The sequence below is a fragment of the Manis javanica genome, chromosome 3 (assembly GCF_040802235.1).
Source record: "Manis javanica isolate MJ-LG chromosome 3, MJ_LKY, whole genome shotgun sequence".
Taxonomy (NCBI): domain Eukaryota; kingdom Metazoa; phylum Chordata; class Mammalia; order Pholidota; family Manidae; genus Manis; species Manis javanica.
Window position 1 is genome coordinate 7,144,592 of NC_133158.1, and position 19,003 is coordinate 7,163,594.

The 19,003-nt window shown below is 53.6% G+C and overlaps 1 long non-coding RNA gene across 1 annotated transcript; it reads left to right on the forward strand.

Annotated features, from left to right (window-relative positions):
• The first annotated feature begins 12,378 nt into the window (after positions 1–12,378).
• On the forward strand, positions 12,379–18,040 carry LOC118972511 (uncharacterized). The gene is made up of 3 exons (XR_005061539.2): positions 12,379–13,006; positions 14,709–14,770; positions 16,374–18,040. It is a non-coding gene; the product is annotated as an uncharacterized lncRNA (long non-coding RNA).
• Positions 18,041–19,003: the final 963 nt, after the last annotated feature.

Sequence of the window (19,003 nt, forward strand, 5' to 3'; positions counted from 1 at the left end):
TAAAATTCCTGCAGTGGACCGTATGAATATTCAACTAAATGGAATATTCTACTAAGTAAAGGCCATAAATTACCTACCATATGTCAGTTCAGGATAGGATTTTCTGCCAAATGAGTGTTTGTGTCAAACCAAAAATCTTGGTTTTCAGAGCTTTTTGGATTATGGGCCTGTATCAAAAAGGGAAAGTAACCCACAGTGTGTTGCCCTTATTTTTCTCAGGTCACCCTAGACCCCCGGAGCCTGCTCTAATGGTTGGACATTTGGGAGCTTCTGATGTAGGCCAAGGCAAATCTTGATATGCTCCCCACTTTCATCTGCCCCCTCTTCCAACAGGGGACTCCTTCTGCATTTTCTAAGTGTCCTTGGAGTTGGAGCCCTGAGGCCTTATGTCTCCTGGCCGCACTGTGCTGGTGCTAATGTCTGCTCCCCAGAACTCAGCTCCTCCTTCCAGGACAACTATTTAGTACCTGGAGTGCACCTCTCCATAAGGCCCAGCGAGCTTGGCCCCTCATCTGCCATGTGATAAAGTCGCCCTCCATCCTGAGTACCTTCTGGAGCAACAGTGGTTTGTCAGGATTTTCGAGATTGGCTCCCAGAAGACTGCGTGCAGCCTGCAGAGTGTGGTAGGATCAGACAGTTCAAATGACTTCCTGCTGACGCATCCTGAAGGAGCATGAAGTGTTTGAGCAGCCAAGTCATATAGATGGTGTGCTAGTGTTTCAGAATCACATGCCTTCCTTAAGGAGCAGCTTGAGAAATCGGAAGGGGCAAGAATTTGCAGGCAGGCCTCGAGCGGAAAAGGTTTGGGCTTATTGAGGGTGTGACAGGAAGGCGTCGCAGGGGAAAAGGCAGGCAGGAGAGTGACAGGTGTGGGTGAGTGGTTTCATGCAGACGAGCCAGGCCCAGGGAAGAGCAGGAAGGGGAGGACACCCAGAAGAGGAGGTCAGGTGGAAGGAATGGCCGAGAGGGGCTGGGTGTGCCTCCCGCGTGGTGTGAAAGCTGCAGGGGGAGATCGTGCTTTGGGCTCTGGGGAGCCAGCAGGCTGGCTAAGCAGAAGGGGTTTGTTTGAGGCTGTGTGCACCGTGGGGCAGGGCATTGCGCTGCTGTGTCTCTCCAATCTCCTCCAAAAACTCCCCAAGCAGCTGCCTGCTCAGCCCCTGGGGGAGTTATCCCTTGACCCACCTCCTACCCCAAGCACCTGCCATCCCAGGAGTCACCTGTGTGCAGCTTCTCTCCCCAGTGAAGCCGTGAGCCCCGAGGGGCAGGGCTGTGCCTCACTCCCCTTTACCAGTCCCCAGCCACCACTGCCCTGGGAGGCAGGTCCTGCAAGTTTCAGTCTCCAAGCTGACCCCTGGGGAGGTACCCAAGTTCCCTTCCCACCAACAGTCCCTTCCAAGATTCCGATCTCAGGCTCCTGGCATTTATTGCATTTTTATGATCAAAGCTCTTGTCCAAGCAGGATGTTTTCCATACCAGGAAGCTGACTTCCCAGAGTGACCCATGGGAAGAGGATGGGGCCCCCACAGTTTTCTCCAGTTCCTGAGTGAGTTCAGCCCAAGAAAAGGATTGGACCTTTTATTCAGCTTCTCTGGACGCTAAGCTTAGCACCTTAGGTAATTCAGCTCATAAACTTCCTTTTCTTTGGAAGTTTTTATTTTGATGTGATTTTGGACTTACAGAAACATTGCAAAAGTAGGGCAAGGAACTCACATTTAGCATTTATCCAGACTCACCAATTGTTTGCATTCTGCCCCATTGGCTTTATTAGCAAATGAGTGCTAATAAAGTGCAAATGAGTACACACTCATATGCAAGCACATTTTTTCTTAACTGTTTGAGAACGTGGACTCATTCATTTCATCGTGTTCCTTCGCCCCGGGAGGCTTCAGTGGGTATTTCCTTAACAAGGACATTCTCTTGCTTTTCCTCACTCTTCCCGGGAGTGCTGGGTTCTTGGTGCTGATGCAGTGTTGACTGAGAATTGGAGGGTGGGGAGGAGGGCTCTCGTGGATCTGAGGGCGTTAGTTCCGCAGGTGTCACAGCTTCCCTTCATCCTCCCCAGACCCTGCAGGGACAGAAACCCTCACCAAGGGGTGAGACTGGATGGTCTTCTTGGGAAAGTCTGCTTGTTTCTGAGTGGAAATGTGAGCCTTGTCACAGCTCCAAAGGCAAGCACGACTTGGGGAAGGTGGCAGCAGTTAAGCAAGCTGGTCTCAGACCCAGCAGCGTTTCCCTGCTCGCGCAGTGCCAGACCCAGGAGAGGAGCAGGGGCCCAGGGCGCCCGAGAGGGGACGGTGCTCGTCCGTCTCAGCTCTCGCTGCCTCTGGGAAGAGTCGCAGTCCTCACGGCCAGCCTGACCATTGTCATACTGCCTTCACCACCCATAGCTGGACGGCTCCTGCCGTTAACCAGGTTCCCGGAGATTCTGCGATCCAGAGGCCCCCAGAAGAGCCATGGGCAACTACCCTTGTAGGGCCCCCAATATTGTGGTGGAGCCAGTTGGCTAGGTGGGCAGTGAGTCAACCTTTTTCTTTTTCAGGTTGTAAAATTAATACGTGCTTGTTGGGAAAACATTCATAAATTTAGAAACATATGAAGAAGAGATATAGATCACCAGTAAACTATGCTAGTCCTGGTCACCTTCCTTTTGGACTCCTGGTGCATCAGAAATGAGTGTCACGTGTAGCTCGGAGCCCACACTCTGGGATCGTCGGAACTGGACTGGTTCTGCCATTACTACCTGGTAAGCGGACCAAACTCTGAGATCCAGTTTCCTCATCTATGAAATGGCATAATAACAGTACCTGGTTTAATAAGCTAATGTGTGTCAAGGGTTTAGTCCAGTGCCTGGCACAAAGCAATTGCCAATAAATGTTAGTTCTAGACCACCAAAAAGGACTTGTGCCATTTCTCTGCATGGCAGCCTACTGGTCCCTCTCAACAGTGCTTTAATTCATTCAGTCAATACTTTTCTGAACACCCACTTCATGCTAGGCACAGTGCTGAGTACTAGCAAGTTAACCAACCCAAATCCTTGCCTTTGTAGAACTTACATTCTAGTGGAGAGACAGACCAATAACAAACTGGCATGTATCGTGGGTCTGACAAACCATCAGGAGGAAAATCCAGCATCGTGCAGCAGATAGAGACGCTGTTAGCCAGCTGCTATTTTATATAAAGCAGTCAGAGAAGGCCTTCATGAAGGAAAAGGCGCCTGAGCAGAAGTCTGAAGAAAATGGGGCTGTGGGACTATCTGGGGGAAGAACGTGCAAGAGCCCTGAGGCAGGAGCATGCATGTCACACTTGAGAACAAGCGAGGCGGCCAGTGTGGCCAGGGCAGAGGGAGTGAGGAAGGGAGGTAGTGGGGACCCAACCACCTTGGGCACGACAGGCCCTTGTAAGGACAAGGACAGGCTATTCCGCTGAGTGAGATGAGGGCCCAGGGAAGGGCTGAGAGATGTGATGCTTCCCCTGAACCTCACACACCACATTTCTCTGGGTGGGCCTTACATCCAGGCGGCATGCCCGCATGCTCCCAGGCTAGGCCGCAGGCCCAGCCTCTTACCCCAGGAGCTCGGTCAGCCCTCAGCATCCCACCAGGCAGCCACTGTCACTCCCCGTTTTGCAGCTGTTGCTGCCATCCATTAACTCTCACAAGGTCCTGAATCTTGTGAGAGGGGAAGCTAGGACCCTGGCGCAGTCTGTTGGGATGGGAGCAGCCGTGGACAGAGTCTTGCACCCACAGTGCCTGCTCACCAATGTTGCCAGACAGCAGGAGAGAAGGTCCTCTCAAGCTCCCGAGCTGTTGGGACGTGTCTGGGAAAGCATTTGCAAGTTTGTGTAAAGCATTACACACACAGGAGAAGCGGGTATGAAGGTGGTTAGCATCTGAAATCTCAGGTTCCAGGCCGGCCCCTGGTTCCCTGAGAGCTGCCTCCCCCCGGGGGGCAGGCATGTCAGCTCCCCCCAACCTCAGCATGGCCCCCTCCCCGGCCTTTCCTCCGTTTTGCTTGGAACAAAGCAGGTCTTTTATGAAGTGAGGGAAGGAGGCGGGTGGTGGCCATGCTTTGGGAACATGCTTTCACCTCCTTCCAGTTCATTGTTTTCATACAGAATTCCAGATGCACAGGGCAGGCAAACAGAAGTCCCATTCACGGCTAGGGGCCCCCTGGCTCATGTGCGCCCCACCTCCTCCTCCCCCATCTCTCATTCCAGTCTTCTGTGGAAGCTGTGAGCCACAGGAGGCCGCCAAGGAAGACTGAGGGCAGGGCAGATTCCTTACCTAGCTGGTGGGGGTGGGAGGCCAGCCCCTAGGAGGCCCTGGGGCCTGGCAGAAAGAGCCCTAGGTCTGCTTGCCCATCAGGCCGATGGTTCCAGGCTGGTTCCGCTGATCACCAGTTAAATGATCTGAAGTTACTTTCCCCTTCTATGAAAGATGTGCTTCCCAGAATCTGTCACAGTCGGTTGCTCCTGATAGCCCAGCCTGTTCATCAGAGTGGCACGTGCTTATTATGAAACTGCCCTCTTCCGGGCCTGGTGAAGCTGGCAGAGAGCTGAGCGCAGGGGCTCCTGGTGGTTCTGCTGAGTCCTATTGGGTGAAAAAGCCTGTCTTTGCCCAAGACACACGTTTCTGATTTCCCACTGCCCTTGCTCCTCAGGCCCCAGGCCTCCCTGAGTTTTGCCACTTGCAATTAGTTCAACTACAAAGTACAGCACACATACATTTTTTTTTTAAGAAGGCTCAAGTCTTCGGCCCCCTCATCCCCACACCTTCCGGTCGGCACAGAGCAGCAAGCAAGGGTCGGGGGGTGGGGAAGGTATCCGGTCACAGAATCCAAATTTGTCACGTGTTGCCGACTTTTCTGTGAGCATTTGGCTCCACTGCCCTAGAAGAGGCTTGGGTGACCCACCTGAGCAGACTCAGTGGGCAATTAAAGCCCGTGAAGGGGGCTGCCTTTAGGGTGGGGGTGTTTTCTGGATACTGGAATTCAGGGAACCTTTGTTATGTATACTTCCCTGTGTCTAAACTTTATGCAAAGAGCATGTATCAGTTTCAGACCACAGTTCATAAGCCTAAGACGCCACTGATTCAAAGACCCTGTTGTTTTATACACTTGCCCTGAAGGAAAACTGCTACCAATTAAACTTCAACATGTCACCAATTAGTAAGACATCTGGATTTTTGAGATGCTAAAATGTAAGGGGTGGAGGGTAAGTGCATCTTAGAATTAGTGGAATGCAGTCTTTTTTTTAATTAAAAGATATTTTATATTTTGGGGGAAGAAATTACTTGAGTTGCTTTCACCTCCCACCCTTGTGCTCAGGGTGATTTGCGCAGAAAAGCCAAGGCAGTTGCATCTGAGGGTGACTTACTGTGAGCTGGGTATTTTTAGCGTTTATGTACCAGTTTCATGCCAGGCCCTGGCCTGAGTGCTTTCTCACCCCCGAGTCCTTTGAGTCCTCCTGGAAACTAGTGGGAAAGGTGGTCATTTCCAGAGGAAGGAGGTGATGGGCAGATTCTTGCTCCTGATCCCAGTGAGTCCATGAGGAGGAGGAGATGCACTCAGCCCACAGCCCCGCCCACATCTCCCCACGTGCCGCTGCTCAGACGGTGTCCTGGTCTGCACAGGGTGGAGGGCGCAGTGCCCCGCTCACAGGCCCAGTCTGTGCACCCCGCTTGTTTCTGGTCCAGGGGGAGCCGACTTCCTCCTCGCGCACTCTTCTCTGCCAATCCAAGTGAGTCAGCCTCAAAATGACCTCGCGGTCCTCATCGGGCCGTTTGGCCATCTGCTTCATGTCACTGGGCCCCAGCCCCCAGCACCTCTGGCGTGGGTTCAGGAGTATTTTCTCTGCCCCGCTCCTCAGATGTGACCAGGTGTGAAAAGGCCACCCCTCCCCAGCCCTCCACGTCTCAGCTTGCTTTGGACAGGTGGCTCTGCCCTCCAGCCACCAAAGCCCAAGGCTCAGAGGGCTGCCTCCCTCCTGCCACCACTGGGTGGACTGCCATTCACAGGGAGCTGGGGGCTTGGCCTGGATTTTCCCAGTGCCCAGGGGTAGAGGGATGGCAGGGGGGACATTGCTGACCAGACGGCAGGCAGAGCAGGCTGAAGCAACAGCTCTTATGCAAGCAGGTAGTGACCACATGTCAAAGATTCAGTTAACTCACTGGTGAGGCAGGCGGCCAAATGACCAAGCTAGTTGATATTTGAGAGAGTGACCATATTAGTGCGCTAGGACTGCCGTACGAATTTCCACAAGCTGGGTGGCTTAAAACAACAGAATTATTCACTTGCAGTTCCTGAGGACAAAAGTCTAAAATCAAGGTGTAGGCAGGGTTGGTTCCCTCTGGAAGCTCCGAAGGAGAATCTGTCCCGTGTGCGTCTCTGACCTACTGGTAGCTGCAGGCAGCCCTTGGCTTGTAGACACATCACTCCAACCTCTGTCGCTGTGATCACATTGCCTTCTTCCTCCTATGTGTACCTGTAGTTTCCAGATCTCCCTCTCCTTATAAGGACACCAGTCATTGGACTTAGAGGCATCCCAATCCGGTATGACCTCACCCTAACTTGATTACATCAGCAAAGAACCTGTTTCCAAATAAAGTCGCATTCACAGGTAACCAGGGCTTGGGACTTGAACATCTCCTTTTGAGGAACACAGTCCAACTTGTACCAAATCCCTTACCAAACTCACTTCTCATCCCTCTGAATCACAGAGCCCTGACTTCAAAGGGGCAGTTTGGGATGCTGGGAAGATCAGAGGCACAGGCAAGTTCAGTGTCAGCTTCTAAGGGTACCTGGTGTTCAGTGTTCAGGGGAAGGCAGGGCATCTCCACGGCAGAAGTCCGCCCCCAGGGTTTGGCTCCAGTGCCGCTCCTTGCTGTGTGTGGCTCCCAACATCTCTGCACCTCTCTGGGCCTCAGTTTCTTCATCTGTGAGATGGGGGTGATAACAGTACATACCCCATGAGATACCGCGTGTGAAGCTCTGAATAAATGCTCACTGTGCTTACCACTATCATCATCCTAGTCACTGCTGCTCACAGACTCATGACTTTGCGAGAAAGGCTGGTCTGCTGGATACCCTTTCCCTCCTGGGCTGGTCATTGCAGAAAAAGAAACTTAGACTCTGCCTCCTGTCTCCAGAAAGCACGGCAAGTTGTGAGTGGGACAAAGGAGGCCTCTCCGATTTTCACCTGTCCAGGTGATTTGCAGGCAAAGGCCAGCGCAGCCACAGCCTTGCTTCCAAACTGGCCCAGCTCTGGAGCACGAGCCCTTTTCTGGCTGCTCACCCTGGGTCTACTTCGGAAGGGATTTCCCCCGTTGCTTGTAAGTCAGCGCAGCAAGTCATTTCCTTTTAGACACTCTGTGACCCCTGGTGAGCTCAGCAGCTGCAGCTCAGCTCGGGGCCCTGAGGCAAGAGTTGGGAACAAAAGCCTTTCTGGCTATAACTAGAACCGGCAGGCCCAGAGTCCAGCCTCCCTGGGCCCAGCAGGGTGCGTTGGAGGCCTAGGCAGACGCCAGACCTGGCCTTGCTCTCGGAGCTGGGTGGGGCCAGACCTGTGTGCACCTTGTGAGTGCCTCACGCCCCGGTCCTTGGAGGTGGGACGTCCTGCCAGCTGCAGGCAGACCTAGCCTCTCTTCTCGGGTGGGTGGTGGCCCCTGGCAGCCCACACACAGCCAGGCCAGGCCCTGAGCAGTGACCATCGCTGCTGCTGCTTAGATTATTGTCTGTGTAATGATGGGCCCCCCACACTCAGGCCTCTGTGACCCCAAGTTCTCTGGGAGTTCTCTGAGGTCGAACCAGAGGGGTCAGGTCCCAACCTCTCTGCACCCCTCACGGATGCATTCTTTCTGCTTGCAAAGTCTTCCCATGTTCTGGCTCTTCAGGGTATTTTACATTTTTTGTTAACAGGGTGGGGGTTTCCAGAAGAAGCAAAATTACAAAGACAGAAAACAGAGCAGTGGTTGCCTAGGGCTGGGGGTGGAATGGACAGGATGGGCAGATGGAGTTGTGTATGTTTGGAAACTGGTTTGCACTTGTGGCTGAACTGCTGTCTGAATTCACTCACACCACAGTATACCTCCTGTGGGCAAACTGGGGCATGTAAATTCCGCTTAGATAAAGCTGTTTAAAATGCATCTATATGTAAAATGAATTCTCTTAAAATCACAATTGGTGAGGGATTAACATCTTCTAGATACGCTATAGAATGCCTTCTGTCAATGGTCGTGAACTTAACACTGCATGGGGAGCTGGATTGGAAGCCATGGCCTTTTGGTGACCACACTCTGCCCGGGTCTGTGACCCCCTGAGTTGACACCCTTAGAGGGGGTGGGAGGTGCCAGGGAGATGGAGCCTCTGCCGGGTCCCCCACCTGGCTTTCTGGGTGTCACAGACCCTTGGAGCACCAGGCACCACTGTGAGCTCTGCCTTTGCCACAGAGCACCCCTGCCTTCCTGTCTTTGTGAGGAGAATTTCCTTTCCTCAGCCCCAGGGAGCAAACATGCAGCCGGGAACAATTGGAAAATCCGGGTTGGCCTGGCCTTGTTTCCCCAACCCTGGCCCTTTCCACCTACCTGGACCCAAGAAACAACCAAGAGATTGCCTCGGAGAAGAGCCCCTCAGAGTGCAAATGGCTCAGCACCTGCTCGGGTTTCACACGCTTTGCAGGCTTTCCTCGCCCCTGGCCACCCTGACCGGTGGCCTCAGCCTGTTTTGCAGGGGAGATGGGAGATAGACCCTTGTCCGAGGTCACACAGCTGGTAAGTGCCGAGCCTCCTGCTCTCCACTAGAAGCCACTGTCTGGGAAAAGGCCTGGTTTCCTGCTCAGGGGAAGCTGGGTGAATCAGAATTGTTGACTTGTTTGCGAATCACCTACCTTACTCTCCTGCCTGTCTCATTCTTGTCAGAATACCAGGACAGTGCAAATGCCACCTCCTCCAGGAAGCCTTCCCTCAAACCTCCACCCACTCACCCAGAAAGTTCTGACACCCCCTCCTTTGGGTCCCAGTAGCAGAGACCAGAAGCACGAGAAATGCCCTTTCGGGGACTGTGAGTAGTTCCACCTGGAGCCTGCAGAAATGAGGCCTCAGAAGTCAGTGAAAACCCGAGCCTCTCCCCCAGGGACAGTGGGGGCTATAGCAGGGCTCTGAGCAGGGCTTGGCCAGCAAAAGTGTCTCTGAAGAGGGCGGCTCTAGCTGCTGGGTGGAGGACAGACCCGAGTGGGGCCGGATGGGAGCTGGGGCCCACTGAGGAGGCTGCGGCCCGGGAGTGCTCCAACGGCACGGCGCGCCCTTTGCCTCTGCCCTCCTTCCCACGCCCTTCCTGCCCCATACCCGCTCCCTGGGTATCTGATCAACTCCAGAGAGTCTTCCACTGCATGGCCTGCTGCTTCCCCAGGAGAGTTTTAGTTGGTTTCTTCTGGAGATGGTGTCGGAGGGCTGAGTGCTGGGCCTGCAGGGCAGCAGGACTGTGGACAGAGGGGAAGCAGGGGCACTGCGCACCCCACTGGGCTGGGAGCAGCCCCGGAGGCCCAGGACAGTCATGAACCAGCTACTCCTGGCTGACTCAGAACCCCCTGCCCTTCTTATCAGGCCTGAGGAGTGATAAGGGGCCAGTTCCTGGACTGCAGGTTCTAGGCCTTTGTTTGGAGCTGCCAGGAAGTGCCTTGTGGGCTTTGCTGTGCCTTAAGGAGTGGGGCTGACTCACAGGGGTCGGCGGCTGGGTGTGCCTTGGGGTGGGGGACGCCCTGCACTGCCAAGCACCAACTGGCCGGGCGGGGAAGTCCCTGATGGGAGTGTCGGCCCCCACACCCACCTCCTGACAGCCAGCAGCGAGAGGAGGCCTCCTTGCATTGCTCGCTTGGGGCGGGAGGGGTGGCCCCCCCAGGGCGTCTCCTCTTTATTCTTCAGGCAGAAAATATTTCCAGAATATTATTATTCCGCAAAAGCGTTGACTCCCTGCTGTGGGCCACACTAAGGGCTTTGCCGACACCATCTCCTGTGATCTTCCCCCCAGGAGCAGCCCAGGGAGTTGGGGTTGTCACTATCCACATTTTGCAGATGAGGAAACTGAGGCTCAGAGAGAGGAAGTGAATTGTTCAGATTTACTCAGCCAAGGAGCAGCAGATTCAGGATTCAAGCCCAGTCCACAATCCATAGACAACTCCCTTGAAAAACCAAAACAGATGTTAGGACAGGATATGGGAGTCCGGAGTCCTGTGAACCACCTGGGTGCCGTCCACAGCCTGTATCAGGTCCTCAAAGCATCGGGAAGAGACCATCGCCGCAGGGGGCCCTACCAAGGCGGGCATGGTTCTCTGTGTGCTGTGCTCTCCAGGCCAGGCAGTGCGTGAGGAAACGTGAGCAACCTGAGTTCATAAGTGAGCAGCTGGGGTGGCCCTGTGGTGGGCAGGCTCTTCTTACAGACTCTTGGAAGGGGAAGGCAGGAGGGTGCTTAGAGATGAGATAAAAGAACAGGAATTCCCCAACCCAGTGGGAGAGACAGGGCCCTGTTAGTCAAGACAGAAATGTGATTCCAAAAAAGGGAAGGTTCTGATTCATGTCACTGAACCATCCATTTGTCTTCGGCTCTGGGCCCTCTCTGCACGTCAGCCAGGATGGCCTGGTCTGTGCACACCTGCAGGCTCACGTCCTGCCAGCTCACTGGCCCTAATGGAGAGACGCTCTGGGAGAAAAGTCCCAGGGAAAGTTCTGAATGGCTTATCTTGAGTTGCATGCCTCCCTGAACAAACCACCTTGGTCTGGGGAGAGGTGTTTTCTGACTGGCAAGGCCTTGCATGCCCATTTTTGCACTGGATTTTGTTGTGGGGCCCGGACAGCAGCAAGACCACACGGAATGGATGGGAGGTGAAAGGGAAGAGATGGAGGCAGGAGAAGCCATGGGGACCCGGGAGGCTAGCTGCCCAGACAGCCGGCCTTTCCACCCCCAGGCTCTGCAGGGCCATCCTGTCAGGTCAAGGAGTCCAGAGGGGTCATCACCAGAGGAAGGGGCCTCTCAGTGTCTTAGTTTCATCAGGGATTTTCAAACCTCAGCACTACTGACATTTGGGGCCTGATAATTCTTTGCTGTTGGGACTGTTCTGGGCACTGCAAGATGTTGGGCAGCTTCTCTGGCCTCCGCTTCCTAGAAGCCAGTAGCATCTCCCCGGTCTTTCCTTGGGACACTCAACAATGTCTGCAGACCTTGACACATGTCCCTGGGGAGAGGGAGCCTGAGGGGGCCCTGGCTGAGGACTGCTGGTTCAGATGATCCCAGAGGCAGATGTGGAGATGGGCATTCCAGGAAGTGTACACAGCCAAGTGGGGATCTGCAATGAGGAGATGATGGAAGCCAGTCAGCACTGTGGGCTTCTGGGCCTTTGCTGCAGGGGGACCCTGGAACTGGGAGCAGCAGGCTGAGGAGCAGGTGCTGGAGCTCTGCCAGGCCGCCCCTCTGACAGCGCTGGTCCAGGTGCTAATCCCAGGGCGCGGCGGGCATGCTGTGTGACGTAGGGTGGGCCCTGGCAGCGCCAAGAGGGCAGGTGCTGGCTGCTGAAAGTTGGGCAGCGGGCACTGAGTGTTAAGGGACAGGGGAGCATGGAAGCACACCCCCAGTTTCCTGCTTCTTCCGTTTCTCCCCTGTCCAGTCAGCGTGACCGTGTGAGGGTATGCCTCTGAAGGGGTCTATGGGCTGGCCATGCTCTCACCCCACCTGCGGGCTTCCTTACTCCAAAGTCTCCCCACTTGGTGTCATCTCTCCCACCTCTCCAGCCCCATTGGTCAGAATCCTGATGCTGCCATGTCCAAGCTGTGTGACTTCAAGTACATTTCTTAACTTCTCTGGGCTTGGATTTCTCCTGTATAAAATAGGGCTAATGACACACCTGGTACATACATTTGGGGGCTGCAAGGACTAAAGGAAATGTGGACACACAACGAACTTCACTGTCCCTCCTCCAATTGGTGACTACAGGAGCCCGGGTGCAACCTTCCCTGCAGGTATTTATAGCCACGGGCCCCTCCTGCCCTGAGAAGGGTGGCCGCCCTGAGCAAGATGAAGTTGCAGGCAAGCCCAGGGCCGGGAGCCCCGCTGGGTGACTGTAGCACCCTCTCAAGGCTGCTCTCCCGCGGTGCCGTATCATCTCCCCCAATGCCCCGCTCAGAGCCTGGGTCGGGTGGTGCAGCCGAGGGCCCCCTCAGGCCTCCACCCCTCTCACTGCACAACTGGGGCCTTTTCCTTGTGAATAACGGACTGGAAGGTCTTTGCCAGAGCTGAGCAAGATCACCACAAAATCTGACATTAATTAAGTACCTGCTGTATGTGTATTTATGTCACTGAATCGTGACAGTCTGAGGTAGCCCCTCCTGGTCTTGACCCCATTCTGCCCACAGATGCCTCAAGCAGGGCTGAGAGAAGGTAGGCCGCTGGCTCCTCCCAGGCCTGAGAGGGGCCTCTGGCCTCTTGCTTGCACCAGATGCTGGGGCTCATGCAAGGCTTGATTCGAGCGAGGCCTGTCTGGAACCTGAGCCTGTCTTCTGGGTAAGGGGAAATACGCTAGGCTGTGGGCCACGTGATACAGCCATGGGAGCCACTGGACTTCAGCAAAGGGAGAACCCAAGTGGGCCACCATCGCCACTGGCTTAGGCTCAGGTCTGCAGTCAAGAGGGTGGCTCTGTGCCGCACAACTGTGGGTTCAAGGCCTGGCGCCTCCCCTTGGTCAGGCCTCAGGTCTTCATCTGTGAACAGAATTTAAAGGGTGGCAAACACTCAAGGCATTCACCCTGTGTCCTCTTCTCCATGGGCATCAGCCAGAATACTTTTCCCAGAGCCCCTTGCTGCAGGGAGTGACCACGTGACTCCTGCTGCCAGCGGAAAGTGAGAAGTCCTAAGTGCCACTTCCAGGCCCGGCCCCTGAGAGACCCCCCCACCCAGGATCCATGCCCTCCTCTCTCCTGCTGACTCAGCCGAGGGTTCAGAAGACTTGGAGGTGGTGAAGCCGCAAGGTAGGAGCCTGGGCCAGTGGTGACTGTCAGCAGAGCCCTCGCCCCGCCTCTCTGACCACAGTGTGAGCCAGACAGGCATTTCTATTATGATAAGCCAAGGGGATTTGGGGCTGTTATCCTGACAAAACACCTGGCAAGAATAATGCTCAGCTGAATGCTCCCCCTGTGCCTGGCACTGTCCTGTGCGGCCTGTAAGAAGCTCACCCAATCCTCAGGGCAGCCTTGTCGCATGGGGGAGGAAACTCGGTGCCCAGGCCTGCAGTGGGGATTCTGCGATCACGCAGGCAAGGCTCTAGCGAAAGTCAGAGTCTACAGAAAATGCTGCTTTCTGATCACTGTGGCTAACGCGACCCCATAGAGACCAGAGGCTTTAAGATAGCCACCTTTGGGTTTGAGCGCCCCTTCACTTTCCAGATGGGTGAGTGTGGGTGTGCCCTTACTTCTCTGCGCCTTAGTTCACAGGCACCTGTGTAGTAGTGGGCTCACAATGGCACCTATGTCCAGAGTTGTGCTGGGGGTTGAGTGAGTGAACACCTGTAAAGCAGGTCGGAGCTCAACCCAGTGTATCATTATTGCTCTTATTACTGTATCATTATTCCTATTACTTTTATTAGTATTATCACTACTGGCTGCTGTTAGTTTGGGGGCAATTCTGGTCACTGCTCTGACCTTACGTTCCTTATCTGTGAAACTGGGGTGCCAGGGGAGTTGAGAAGTTAGTATCAGTGTGGGAGGTGGGGGAAGGTAGGAGCTGGAGGGAGGCCGCCCCACCCCTGGCCTTACCACATGCTTGGACAAGGAGAGTGGGCTCTCCTTCCAATCTCCCCAAATCTGCTGCTGTGAATTTATAGGCTGGCTTCCAGATGGGGGGAGAGCCCAGTGGGCTCCAGGGACCAGCTGTAGGAAGGGACCTGTCTGCTTGCATCTGGGAAGGCGAGCAGCCCAAATCTGGGTTCCGGTCCGCACTCTGCCACATCCAGCTTGTGACCCTGAACCATCTGACCTCAGTTCCCATCTGTGAAATGGAGGTGGCAATGGTACCTAACTCAGAGGGTCACTTTGAGGATTAAATGAGAGACTCAAATCTTTTGCTGAGTTGCCGGTCTCTGTGAAGTTACTATTTTTCACTGTCCAAACTCTACTATTTGGAAGTGAGTCAATAAGCCTAAACCACCCTCAAGTGGGAGAGGACAGGAACTGGGCTCCATCTCTAGGAGGAAACCTTGACTTTTTAAAATGTTAACTCAGTTACCTTTTTAGAAAATCCATGCTTGTGGTTTAAAAGCAAAAGATATCAAAGGACACAAGGTGAAAAGTATCTCCCAATCTCTGTCCTCTGAAGTAACAATGTCACCGTTTTCTGGTAAATCATGCCAGAGGTATTTTATGCAGACAGATGAATATATATACTTCGCTCCACCTTTCCTACACGGAGGTAACACACTGCCTGTACTCGGCTGCACCCAACCGCAGAGTGGCTTGGATGAGTGAGACCCTATAAACACCCAGCTGTCTGCCTGTGATGGATAGTTAAGTAAATTACATTTCTGTATAGCAAGGGCCTGGCCACAGCCACCTGAAGTTACACAAATAAACAGTATCTGGTATCACAGAAAAGTAATATGTCAGCCAACATGTCCAATGAAAATAAGATCGAGTGCAGAGAACATATGATTTCTATTGGGTGGATGCTATCTTTCAGGAGGATGCAGTTCAGAAGAGGTCACAGGAAACCGTAAACCCCTCAGATAAAGTGGAAGATTTGTGAGTATAACATTTTGCTACACATAAAAACCAAAGAAGAAGATGGGCCTGTGAGCTTATGGGGAACACAGTATCGAGGATCCTAAAGCCAGCCACAGGTGGATGGAAAGACCTGTCACTCTTTCTGGTCAGGGAGGAAAGGGCTGTTTGACTTTCTAGAATCTGTCTCCCTGGATCAAGGGTGTTTGCAGTTAATTGCATTGTGGAAGTAAGAGTAGAGCAAACACCCCACCCAGGGCAGGGACAGGATATAGATTCTTGAGGCCTGAGTTGCCAGACTTGGGACCACACACTTGCGGGTGCCCCACGCCCCAGCACTACTCACAGCCTGGGGGATCAAGTGCTGCCTTTCAGCATGGCATCCATTCATTCATCTGTTTAGCCCACCCACCCACCCACCCAGCCATCCTTTCATTTATTCAGCCAGCCAGCCACCCATCCACTAATTTCTTTCCCTTATTCACTCAGCATTTATTGTGTGGCTGACCCTGTACCAGGTACAGGGATATAGCTGTGGCTGAAATGGACACTGGCCCCTCCCCATGGAGTGTATATTCTGGGGCAGAACTAACCCAGTGTGGGAAGTGCCAGAGTTACTGGCTCAGGGAGCTTCGAGGGAAGGGTCTGAAAGTTAGTAGGAAGTTATAATCTATCTCAGCAAGATGATTTGCTCTAATGAGGAACATACGTCACACTGGGCGAGCACAGCATGGTTCTTATCAGAATTAATGAGATAATACATATTAGTTAGAGAAGTCAGAGATTTCCTGGGTGCCAGGCCTGTATTGAGTGTTTTGCATAAACTAACTTGTTTAGTCATCCCAGTTCTATCAGATGGGTACTATTATGATCAATCATTTGCCAGGAGAAAGGTAGAGGAGGCTCAGAGAGGTTAGGTAACTTGCCCAAGGTCACACAGCTGGTGAATGGCAGAGCTGGAATGGGAACTCAGGCTGTATAGTCCTTGACTGTGGCTCTCCTGGATCAGAGGAACTAACAGGTGCCACAGAATTTGCTTCTTCACCTCTCAGAGGACAGATGAGGTCTTATCTATAGATCATGGGGCCTGGGGGGTTGTGCAGAGTTAGATCACTTTCTCAAAAAAGACCTCTATTTTGAATCTAATACGATCAAGGCCGGTCCCAAATCCCAGGCTCTAAGCAACTGACCATGTTCTGTCAGCTGGGCTCCTCCAGGATGCAGAGCAGAGGTTGGGCTGGGAAGCATTGGGGGTGCAGTGTTCCAGAGCTCTGGCCTGATGTCCAAATGAGCCCTGTTCCTGGGGGCCCAGCCCCTGCCACGAGGTAGCTGCTGATCCCCTGGAAGGGGGAACACCTTCCCCCCTCACCACTGCCAGGAGATGCCTCAGAGGCTTGCTGGAGAGTCGCTGGCCTGCCCCCACCTCTTGGGACCCCTCCCCACTGTCCTTTCCGAGGCCACCCCCACAACCTGAGCATTGTTCATGCCTGAAATATTTCAGGAAGTCACACAGCCCTTTGCCAAGACTGCACAGACTCATGGCTCATGTTCTCCTAAAAGGTCGTGTTCCTCTTCCTGACTATCTGACCCCTGACCCGGGCCCTTCACACCCTTGGCTTCACAGGGCAAAGCAGAGACGTGGCTGGTTCCAGCCGCTTGGCGCCCTCCAGGATTCACCCACAGAACCATCTTCCTGACGGCCTCAAGGGTCCTGGGCTGCTGAGCTGGCCTCTCAGCCAACCTGTGTCAAGTCCTCACCTGGAACTGGGCGATCTGTTAATGTTTCCACTTCACTCTGTCCTCAGCACGTACAGTTTGGAGAAAGTAAATACTTTGGGTAGGTATTTACTCCCAACTGCTCTGATCAGCCCAGAAGGCTCTGGCCTGAGCCCGGCCTGCCCATGTCCAAGGCAGAGAAGCCACACTCTTTGGGGCTGTCCCTTTGTGTATTGTCCCGAGGAGGATGGCTCCCTGGAGGCGACAGCCTTGGGTGATGCCTGCAGTGCACACTCAGTGCCTACCCACACCCTCCCTCCGAGGCCATTGCCTCCAGCTGCCAGCCGCTGAGTCCATCTGCCCCGTGACTCTCTGGTCTCCTGGCTGCTGGGGTAGTTTTCACAAACTGCCTCGCTTAGTCATCACGGTTCTGTGCTCTGTGGGCGCATACAGGCGGCCAGAACTGCCCCTCCTCCCGGGCCAGATGGTAAGCCCCCAGCTCCTGGCCTTCAGTGCCACAGGCCAGCCCCCTATAACACACCCTCCACAGGCTTCCTTCCTTGCCTGTCTCACCCACCACCTCCCCTGCCAGGGCTTCCTGGGGTCACTTGTCTTGCATTTGGATCCCGGACTCAAGTCTGCCTGCAAGGAAACCCAAACTAAGAAAAACATCTGATTGCCAACATTTATCGAACACTTTGTGCTGAGCAGGGTGCTCATACACTTCATGTGCCTTGACTCATTGAATCCTCTGACAGCCAGTGCAACACAGTAGGGACCGTTATCAGCTCCATTTTACAGGCACAGAACCTGACTCAGAGCAGAGGCTTGGCGCCAAGCCACTCCTCCCATGGACCAGCCTCCAGGCACCCTGAATTGTCCTCAGTCTCCAAACTGCTGTGTCGCTCTCCTCCTGCCCTCTGCCCTCTGATGCACAGAGGGGTTATCACTTGGTCACACAGTAAATTAGAGGGTGAACCTGGCTCAGGAGCAGGCTCCAGGTGTGGAGCCCTCACACCTCACCCCTGCGAGGCAGACCAGCAGCCCCTCAAGATGCCCCCATCTGGACCCTGTGCTGTCACCTGCTGGGGCAAAAGACACTTTGCAGATGTGATAAAGTCAAGAATCCTGAGATGAGGAGATGACCTGCATTATCCAAAGGGCTCTGGGGAAACAGCAACCGCCCTCAAAAGAGGGTGTTTTTGTCCTGCCTCTTTCAGCCAGAATATGATGTGATGACCCAGCAGAGGGACTCTCGGGAGAAAGAGATTTGGAGATGCTACACCGCCGACTCTGAAGACGGAGGAAGGGGCCACCAGCCAAGAGATGCGGGCGACCCCTGGAAGCTAGAAAAGGCAAGGAAACAGATTCTGCTCTGCATGCTCCAGAGAAACGAGCTCTGCCAGCACACTGACTAGAGAGACCTGCTCCAGACCTTGGGCCTCCAGAATGGAAAGAGATTGCATTTGTTGTCTCAAACCAGCACGTGTGGTGATTGGTTACAGCACCCATAGGGAACCGTCTTCCATTGGAGTTGTTTCTGTCCTTTGCTAGTATGAGTAACGTTGCTACAAACATTTGTGTACTTTCTGTGTGCATGGTCTCATCTCTCTTGGGTGTATACCTGGGTGGTGTGGAATAAGTCTTTGCTTCCTAACCTCTTGCTACAGTTTCCTTGTCTCTAAAATGAGGCTAGTGCTGGTACCTAATTCATAGTGTTATATGAGAAAATTAATGCAAAGTGCTTAGCCTGATAATTGCCGTAGATCAGAGCTGTTACCCAATTAGGCTGTAAGTATTTTTTGATATGTCTTTCTGTCCAGTTGGGTCCTAGGGTCCTGGAGGGCAGGAGCTTCATCCTGCCTGGCCTGGAGCAGACACCATGGAGAGCACAGATGTTATTGCTCTTTCTTGGCCGGCCACGGAGGAGAATGTGGCTCCTGGTGGTTGAAAACCTTGATTAATGTTACAAGAGTAAAGAGAAGCAGAAGCCGAACTCCAATCTCTAACCTCAAGCAAGAGTTCATTCATTCATGCAACATCAAATATTTACTGAGCACCTGCTGTGTGCGAGGCAAGTTCTAGGCAGTGGTGTCTTCGTGAATTATTTGGGAAGATAAGATAAATTAGTTATGTTGTATCTTTAGGTGATACACTATACACTAGAAGCTGATATGTGCCAAGGGGATAAACAAGGCAGAAAAGGAGGACAGGGCAGTGCCAAGGGGGTGCTGGGAGAGTTTCCATTTATGTGGAGGGACCAGGGTAGGCCCCACAGAGAACAGGGCCTCTGAGTCGGGATTTGAGGCAGGGAGGGACGGGACCACGTGAGTGTCTCTAACTGTGACTCAGCAGGATCAGATCAGAAGCAGCTTGTGGACAACGGTGATGACGGTGACGACAGCTGCCACTTCTTCATCTGCTGCTGTGTGCGCAGCCCACGCTACCTACGTTTATTTTGTAAGTGCCTCCCAACAACAGTTGTGTTGGGTGGGAATCACTCTTATTCCCACACACCTCAGCAGTGGCAGAATGGGG